General features: G+C 38.4%; 1 pseudogene; it reads left to right on the top strand.

The window, feature by feature from the left end:
• Window positions 1-280: 280 nt before the first annotated feature.
• On the top strand, window positions 281-1,666 carry LOC123462876 (annotated as a pseudogene).
• Window positions 1,667-9,702: the final 8,036 nt, after the last annotated feature.

The raw sequence follows: 9,702 nt of genomic DNA, 5'->3' as shown, positions 1-9,702 counted from the left end.
TGAATTCCAGGTCAGCCTGGGCTACAGTGAGACCCTACCTCAAAAAACCAAAAAAAAAAAAAAAAAAAAAAAAAAAGAAGCAGGTCATTTGAATGGCTCCTGAGAAGCTGGCACTCTGTCTGAGAAGGCTGAGGTGGATCTCCCAACTCCCAGGCAAAGAAGCTACACAGGAGTCCGCGGCGGGCGGGCGGGCAGACGGGGACGCAGAGCTGTCGCTTCCCGCCTGCTCGCTGGCTCGGGGCGGGGACCCGCGAGGCCGTGGCCAACTGCGCGGGGAACAATGGGAGTGTGCGCGCGCGGCGCCCGGGCTGGCCGTGCTGCTGCTGGGGCCGCTGCAGGTGCTGGAGGGGCTGGGCCGGGTTCGAATGTAACCAGTTCTGTGTCTCCACAGAACTCCAATGGGACTACAACAGAGAGTATCGTCCAACATGTGACCTCCAACCACACCAGTCAATTTAACAGTAGCACTGTGAACCCACCAACAACTCTAGTATCAGTGGTGTTAAGCAACGTAACAACTGTCGCTGTGAAACCTACAACCATTTCTAAAATGTCAACACCAGGAGTCTCAACAAATATGACTTCTACTGCCTTAAAATCTACACCCAACGCCACAAGTGTTTCACCAAATGTGACCCAGACATCAACATCCTTGGTAACCACAGCCCACAACAGTTTACTGACATCTCTAACAACAGCTATTCACTCTAAGGAAAGTAAAGGATAAAAATTTGACACAGGCAGCTTTGTTGGTGGCATTGTACTAACACTGGGAGTTTTATCTATCCTTTATGCTGGATGCAAAGTGTATTATTCAAGAAGAGGCATTCGGTATAGAAGCATTGATGAACATGATGCCATTATTTGAAGAAATCAGTGACCAAGAAATGAAGAAAGACTGCAGTCCTTTTGGTTTATTAGTTTAAAATAATATTTTCTTAAATAGTATAAGTAAGCCATGCATAAAATGAATAATGCATTACATTACATAAGTACATGAAACTTCCTCATCATTACTAAAAAAAAAAAGGACTTTGTTTGGGTGTTTAAATGAATATTTAAAGCTAAAGGTAATTTACATAATGATTAAAGTACAAAACAAGACCAGTTAAGAAAAATTCTCCCTCCTTCCTCCTTGATTTTTTTTTTTTTTTTTTTTGGTAGCACTGGTTGGTCACATAGTTGCAATATTTTAAAGACATCATTACTGAAAAACTGGACATTATCTGGGTGCACATTAAGGAGCTTGTCACATTGTCACAACACTTGGAATTTTCAGAACTAGATATATCCTAATTACTAATATCATGCAACAGAAATTACACACGTGAGTAAACCAGGTCTGAAACACAGCTTAAGAAAGCATCAACATTATGTTTTAAAGTAGTTAGTACTTGGTCTAGAAGCAGAGTATACATTCCAGAAACTACTGTCTATGAATAAATCCTGAATGAAACCTGTGCTTCACTGCATTAGATGCCCACAGAGCTCTGGGAGAGCTGTCTGCTGCTTCTAAGCTGTCATTGTTAGTTGACTTTTCCACTATACTTCAGGCAAACTGCAGTACTCCCCTGTGTTAAAGACTACTATGTAGGGGAACTGGCAGTTAGATTATTTGCTACTGTGAACACACTGTCACCACTGGATGTTTGTCCTATTTCATATTAACTTAACAATTTTAATTTTATATTTGCTGTATTTTTTAAGAAAGGTAGAGTTGTTTCCATATTTAGAAGTTTTTAATGGAATATAAAAACATGAACTTTTTAAGCCCTGTTACATGATTTCCAAAATATTTAGAAGTTTATGTTCTCAAACTAGATTAATGATGTATTCATTAAACCGGGGACTATGATATTCTCCACAGGCCACTAAACCTGCAGGATGAAAATGCTGCCTTTTTGTACACTGTCAACTTAGAAGTCTGGGGAAATGACATTTTTATACTAAGAAATTATTGTATTTTGAAATAAATTATTTTAGACAGAAAATTATTTGGGTATTCCCCTAGATTGCTACCCTGCCCCACTGATTAACTTTCAGATGCACTATGTATAAGAAAAAGCACAATTTAGAGAAACTCCCACATTAGCCAGTATATTCTGGAATGTTTTTAGTTTTATGATTTATACTCTAGCACTCAAACTCAGGGTCAGGCTTTAACAAAAGAGGCATTTAGTCATTAAATAGTAAGATATTTCTATCTTAATGGGCCAAAGTAAATACACCAATTTTTGAAAGTTCAAAAATGAGCCAAAATGCCCTAATGAACATGCATTCACATTTAGTAGTTATAAAATGTAATGACCAGCTTTTGGATTTACAGAAAATGTCAGCTATCAATAGCTTTGATTTAAAAGGCTCATTTCTACATAATGTATATTATGGCCAATTGATAATAAACAATGTCACGCACAGATGCGTGTGATACATGGTGTGGAAGGATCTACATGAAACGGGATTAGTGTGGCACATGGGCTGGTGGGTTGTGTGTAACATGTGGGCAGCGTGGAAGGGGCTTTATGAGGTGGATAGATAAGCACAGCTTGCAGGTGGTATGGAAGAGTCTTCATGAGACAGAGCTAGGTCAGTGTGGGTCAGTGGCTAAGCTGTGTGCTTCTGCTTGTGCAGCCACTACTTTCATTTCTTTGCCAAATGTAGTTAAGACAGACATTACAGGGATGAGGGCCTTTAAAGTTGTGTCTGTTCCATTCTAGTGACTTTAGTACAAGCTTTGAATGCTTATTCGTTTAGCACTTTGAAAATAGAAGCCACTTGTAAAGATCCCTGTTGTGGGGAGGGAAAAGGGTAGAAATAATGTAGTTATATCTTTTCTGATTTGCTAGCTTCAAATACCAGTAGTCTCAATGTAGTTTTGTTGTTTTTATTTCAATCTGCAAAATTATAAGAGAACAGTAATACAAACCAATTACTTTGGAACACATTTCCTCATTTACTTAAGCATACATTCAATTTTCTAGCATTCCTTAAAAATGTATTTATTGAAAATAAAACAGTACGGATGCATGTCTAAAATCAGGCAGAAGCCATTCTGTGGCTTTAAAATGTCCTTGGGTAATACATAAAAAGAATAATTCAAATGTAGGTAAATGAGAGTGAAAGTATATTGTGTATAATTTTGTATCTTCAGGAAAAAAAACAAAGTCCTGTTACTTTTTTTTCTATTACAATGACTAGATTTTGGTATTTCGTTGTTACTGAGTTCTATTTTTAGAATAAAATTTGTTCTCTTTAAAAAAAAAAAAGAGAAGCTACACAGGCTATAGATGGGCCTTTGGGTAGATCTAGTGTTAAAGAGGAGAGGACATGCCGGTCTCTTCCTACATAATTTGACACTATCTGATCATTTACAATGGTCTCCATTCACACTGGCAGAGGAGACAAACAAATTCCTCCAGGGTAATACACCATGAATGTCTAGGCTAACAACTGGAGCCCACAGAAGATTTTGAATAGGTGGAGAGTGTCAGTTTCCTATCAATATATGCGGCAAAGCTCAGAAGCCCAGCAGCCAAAGCAGAGTGGTGCTGCATCAGTAATAACAGGTTCTCTTAGAAACATATGTACACAATATTGTAACTTTTATGTTTAAGTGTGTATTAGCATGAAGACTCAGAGAACTCCATCAGCAAATACAAACATCAAGAATGATTGTTCATCGCTGTTTGCAGAGGCAGCTTGAACTGCAAGCCTTAAAAAAAAAAAAAATCAGCCAAGGAATGACTACAATGTATTAGTTTTTTTCTTACATTGTAATTTTAACATAAAGAATCTCTTATGTCTTTGGGAAGTCAAAGAACACACATGCCCCCACACTTTAATACCAACATGTGTACACAAACATAAATAAATAATAAAACAAAGAGAGCAGGATTGCAAGATAGCTTTCATGTGAATATAACAAATGTTTAGGATGAACTGGACATTTCAAAACCCAACAATTAGTTTAAAAATGAAAATTGTGACCCTATGTTTATCTCATGTTGTATGGATTATTTATAATGAAAACATAGAATGCTTGCATACTCAAAGATAAAGTTTTTAAAATTCCTGAGCTAAGCAATGTGAGGATAGTTCAAAGATAGAACATTGACTTAACTCAAGTTCTAGTCTTAGCAATAAAAAAAAAAAACAAAACCCTAAGTAGAGTCCTGCATCCATTGCTGTTCTCTATCACTGTGCCTAGTTTTTCAGTGATGATGTGAATATCTCACTGCCATTTCAAATATCCTCAAGTAAATAAGGAAATTTCCTCTGTTGGAAAAGGTACATTTTAAAAAAATTACTTATTTATTTACTTAAGAGAGAGACAGAGGTGCAGAGAATGAGAAAGAAAAGCACCATGGCCTCCAGCCACTGCAAATGAGCTCTAGATGCATGTACCACATTGTGCATCTGGCTTTTCATGGGTCCTGAGGAATCAAACCTGGGTCCTTTGGCTTTGCAGGCAAGAGTCTTAAGAACTGAGCTCTCCAGCCCAAAGGTACAGTTTTAAAATAATTTTGAACACCTATTTGATGTTAACAACCATTTTGATCAATACTTAGAGGTAACTTTGATTTTTGATGGCGTACTCTTTCTCAGTCTGATCATAGATGCTTGCAGTACTGGTAGCAATGTTTTTCTCAATGAGAATCTGTACTACATTTTGTAATTCACATTTCACAGCATATATGATGCTGCTTCTAAAACAATAGAAACATAGCTTTACTACTGGATGTTAGATCAAAATGGACTTCCAAAATTGGAGTCACCAAAGACAGCAGGATGGCAACATAGACATAAGAAAGTGGGTCATCCATATTCCTCAAGGAACTACCCAGCCATTAGCCCTTCCCTGCCTAACATGCCCTAGGTCTACGTTTACTACCCCCTTATCTCTCACCTAGTCACTTCTGGTCTCACACCCTATGGCTAATGTAAAGAACAAAGAAATTCCTTCCCTTCCTCACTATCCATAATCTCAAAGCTGACTGCTCTGCTCTTGAGAGTCAGTCCTGGCAGCTCATGCTTTTCCCTGAATAAATCTGTCCTTGCCTAAGAGTGGTCTGTATGGTCTTGGTCACTCCTGAACCTTGCATCTGATGCCTGATTCGAATAGGGAGGCTCCCAGTTGCCCTCTTGAGCAGCCACACCTCCTTTTCCCCTGATAAGACCAACAAGCTGCAATTCAACCCTCTTAAGGCCTCGGAACATCTCTGTCTGATACAGGCTCTCACACTCACCATGATTTGGCCTCACTTTTCTTCCATTCCTCATCTCCTCCCTTCTCAGTAAGTGTCTCTCTTGGGTTGGCCTGTTCTTGGGGTTCACCTCTCCTCGTGGAAGCTGTGCTGGCTTGCCAGGCTACACCCCTTGGCCACTAGGTTCCCAACTCCATGTCTAGAGAAAGATGCACTCTCAAAACCTCAGGTCTATTGCTCACTGGTCTACTGTACCCTAAGGGGTGCCTTTTGGGTCAGTTGCACCATTTTAGGATACTCCCTCTCCCTCGCTCCTCTCCCTCTTCTTCCTGAGCTCTCATCTTCCATAGCCAGCTTTAATCTTCCACAGTTGCACCATCAGGAGCACAGGTGCCCTCCTTGCCCACTAACAAGCTAAAAAGCTTACAGTTGTGACCTGTACAGCCTCTGCCCATGTGGGAGGTTCAGGCCCCATTCACCCTAATAGAACAGGGGATCATACTGATATTCTATGTAAACCCAGCTTAAGCTCTGATTTTTTCCCCCACACCCTTGTCTTGCTCTTTATCTGTTACCTTTCACTAGCCCTTTTATTATACTCTCACACCTCCATGGGGATAAACCCTCCAAACCAATTTCTACTACCCCACTAGCCTGTCTCCATAAGAACTAAAAACCTCTACAACTCTCGGATGACATCAAACTTCATCATCTAATCTTTCTCTGCAACTCTGCCTGACTGCAAAATATGCTGGACAGCAGGTCCAAATGGCCTGAGAATGGTACTTTTGATTTCCAAATTCTCACTGATTTAGAAAACTTCTGCCAACATACAGGCAAATGGTCCAAAATACCCTATATCCAAGCATTTTTTTTTTAATTTTATTAGCATTTTCCATGATTATAAAAAAAAAATCCCATGGTAATTCCCTCCCCCCCCATTTTCCCCTTTGAAATTCCATTCTCCATCATATTTCCTCCCCATCACAATCATTGTACTTACATATATACAATATCAACTTATTAAGTACCCCCCTCACTTCCTTTCTCTTCCCTTCATGTCTCCTTTTTAACTTACTGGCCTCTGCTACTAAGTATTTTCATTCTCACGCAGAAGCCCAATCATCTGTAGCTAGTTTCCACATATGAGAGAGAACATGTGGCGCTTGGCTTTCTGGGCCTGGGTTACCTCACTTAGTATAATCCTTTCCAGATCCATCCATTTCTCTGCAAATTTCACAACTTCATTTTTCTTAACCGCTGAGTAGAACTCCATTGTATAAATGTGCCACATCTTCATTATCCACTCATCAGTTGAGGGACATTTAGGATGGTTCCATTTCCCAGCTATTATAAATTGAGCAGCAATAAACATGGTTGAGCACGTACTTCTAAGGAAATGAGATGAGTCCTTAGGAAATATGCCTAGGAGAGGTATAGCTGGGTCATATGGTAGATCGATCTTTAGCTGTTTTAGGAACCTCCACACTGATTTCCACAATGGCTGGACCAGATTGCATTCCCACCAGCAGTGTAGAAGGGTTCCTCTTTTTCCACATCCCCGCCAACATTTATGATCATTTGTTTTCATGATGGTGGCCAATCTGACAGGAGTGAGATGGCATCTCAATGTAGTTTTAATCTGCATTTCCCTGATGGCTAATGACATAGAACATTTTTTTAGATGCTTATATGCCATTCATATTTCTTCCTTTGAGAATGCTCTATTTAGCTCCATAGCCCCACCCCCTTTTTTTAGATACTTCCCAGTTCTTTTTTATTTTGTTTAAGACATGAATGAACTAAGACATGATTTTCCAAGAATCTGTTGGGCAGGTTCAGTTTTACATGTAAACCTATTCTGAAACATTTTAGCTTGTCTCTCTATACTTACAATCTGATTTTTAGAGGGTAAATTAAGGAAAAATATTTTATAAAATGTTTGTACTCAAAATTGATGTGTTTGAGAAACAATTTTTGAAATAATGTTCTAAATAAAGTAGCAATAAACTATTAAAAACTCTTTTAATTTACAGCATTGTGAAAAGTGCTAACTTGGGCTGGAGAGATGGCTTAGCGGTTAAGTGCTTGCCTGTGAAGCCTAAGGACCCCGGTTCGAGGCTCGGTTCCCCAGGTCCTATGTTAGCCAGATGCACAAGGGGGCGCATGCATCTGGAGTTCATTTGCAGAGGCTGGAAGCCCTGGCACGCCCATCTCTCTCTCTCCCTCTATCTGACTTTCTCTCTGTGTCTGTCGCTCTCAAATAAATAAGTAAATAAATAAATAAATAAATAAATAAATAAATAAATAAATAATTTTTTAAAAAAAGTGCAAACTCGCTGGATGTGACAAACGCCACTCGGGAGTCCAAGGCAGAGACAGGAGGATGCTCTGAACCCGAGGCCAGCTTGAGGCTACATGGTGAATTCCAGGTCAGTCTGGGCTAGTATGAGACCCTACTTCAAATTGCAAAACAATAGAACTAAAAAAACTAAAAGAAAAGAAAAGAAAAAAAAGAAAGAAAAAAGAAGAAGAAAACATGAATGCTAACTCTTTGATAACTGAGAGAAGTTTTGTTTTTGTTCCTCCTACCCCCCACCAAAAAGTAGTCTCAAAAGAGTTAATATAAAGCACATAAAAATATTTTTGTTAAATGTAGAATTTTTCAATCTATGCACTCTATACTAGATAATTTTGTGCCACTTATATTATAGGTAAAAATATTAACCCCCCAAAATCCACAAAGCAACCTTCTTGGGACTAAATATTATAGTAACTTTTTTGGGGGGGGCGTTCAAAGTAGGGTCTCACTCTGCATAGCCCATTTTGTGATTGGCTTGTTTGATTCCATATTATTTAACTTTTTGAGTTCTTTGTATATCCTAGAAATTAATCCTCTATCAGATATATAGCTGGTGAAGATTTTTTCCCATTCTGTAGGTTGCCTCTTTGCTTTTTGCACTGTGTCCTTTGCAGTGAAAAATCTTTGTAATTTCATGAGGTCCCAGTGATTAATCTGTGGTTTTATTGCCTGAGCAATTGGGGTTGTATTCAGAAAGTCTTTGCCAAGACCAATATGTTGAAGGGTTTCCCCTACTTTTTCCTCTAGCAGTTTCACAGTTTCAGATTTGATGTTAAGGTCTTTAATCCATTTGGACTTAGTTTTTGTGCATGGAGAGAGAGAGAGAGAATCTATTTTCATCCTTCTGCAGATATATATCCAGTTTTCCCAACACCATTTGCTGAAGAGGCTGTCTTTTCTCCAATGAGTATTTTGGGCATTTTTATCGAATATCAGGTGGCTATAGCTACTTGGGCTGACATCTGGGTCCTCTATTCTGTTTCACTGATCTACATGTCTGTTTTTGTGCCAGTACCATGCTGTTTTTGTTACTATGGCTCTGTAGTATAGGTTAAAATCAGGTATGGTGATACTACCAGCCTTATTTTTGTTGCTCAGTATTATTTTAGATATTCGAGGTTTTTTGTGATTCCAAATGAATTTTTGTATTGTTTTTTCTATTTCCATGAAGAATGCTTTTGGAATTTTGATAGGGATTGCATTAAATGTGTAGATTGTTTTTGGTAAGATTGCCATTTTCACAATATTGATTCTTCCAATCCAGGAACAGGGGATGTTTCTCCACTTTCTAGTGTCTTCTGCAATTTCTCGCTTGAGTGTTCTAAAGTTCTCATTGTAGAGATTCTTTACTTCCTTGGTTAGGTTTATTCCAAGATACTTTATTTTTTTTTTTTTGATGCAATTGTGAATGGGAGTGATTCTCTGATTTCATCCTCTGTGTGTTTGTTGTTGCATATATGAAGGCTACTGATTTCTGTGTATTTATTTTGTATCCTGCTACTTGGCTGTAGGTTTTGATCAGCTCTAACAGTTTGCTAGTAGAGTTTTTAGGGTCCTTTATGTATAGAATCATGTCAGCTGCAAATAATGGTAACTTGATCTCTTCCTTTCCAATTTGTATCCCTTCTATGTGTGTCTCTTGCCTTATTGCTATGGCTAAGACTTCCAAAACTATATTAAATAAAAGTGGAGACAGTGGACACCCTTGTCTTGTTCCTGATTTTAGTGGAAAAGCTTCCAGTTTTTCCCCATTTAGTAATATGTTAGCTGTAGGCTTGTCATAAATAGCTTTTATTATATTGAGATATGTTCCTTCTATTCCCAGTCTCTGTAGGACTTTTATCATAAAGGGATGTTGGATTTTGTCAAATGCTTTCTCTGCGTCCAATGAGATGATCATGTGATTTTTGTCCTTCAACCCATTTATATAATGTATTACATTTATAGATTTGCGTATGTTGAACCATCCCTGAATCTCTGGGATAGAGCCTACTTGGTCATGGTGAATGATCTTTTTGATATACTCTTGTATTCTGTTTGTCAATATTTTGTTGAGAATTTTTGCATCTATGTTCATGAGGGAGATTGGTCTGTAATTTTCTTTTTTTTGTTCTATCTTTGCCTGGTTTTGGTATC

This window comes from Jaculus jaculus, chromosome 8 (assembly GCF_020740685.1).
Source record: "Jaculus jaculus isolate mJacJac1 chromosome 8, mJacJac1.mat.Y.cur, whole genome shotgun sequence".
Lineage (NCBI taxonomy): Eukaryota > Metazoa > Chordata > Mammalia > Rodentia > Dipodidae > Jaculus > Jaculus jaculus.
The sequence above is the reverse complement of the archived record's forward strand: the minus strand, read 5'-3'. Positions and strand labels throughout refer to the sequence as shown.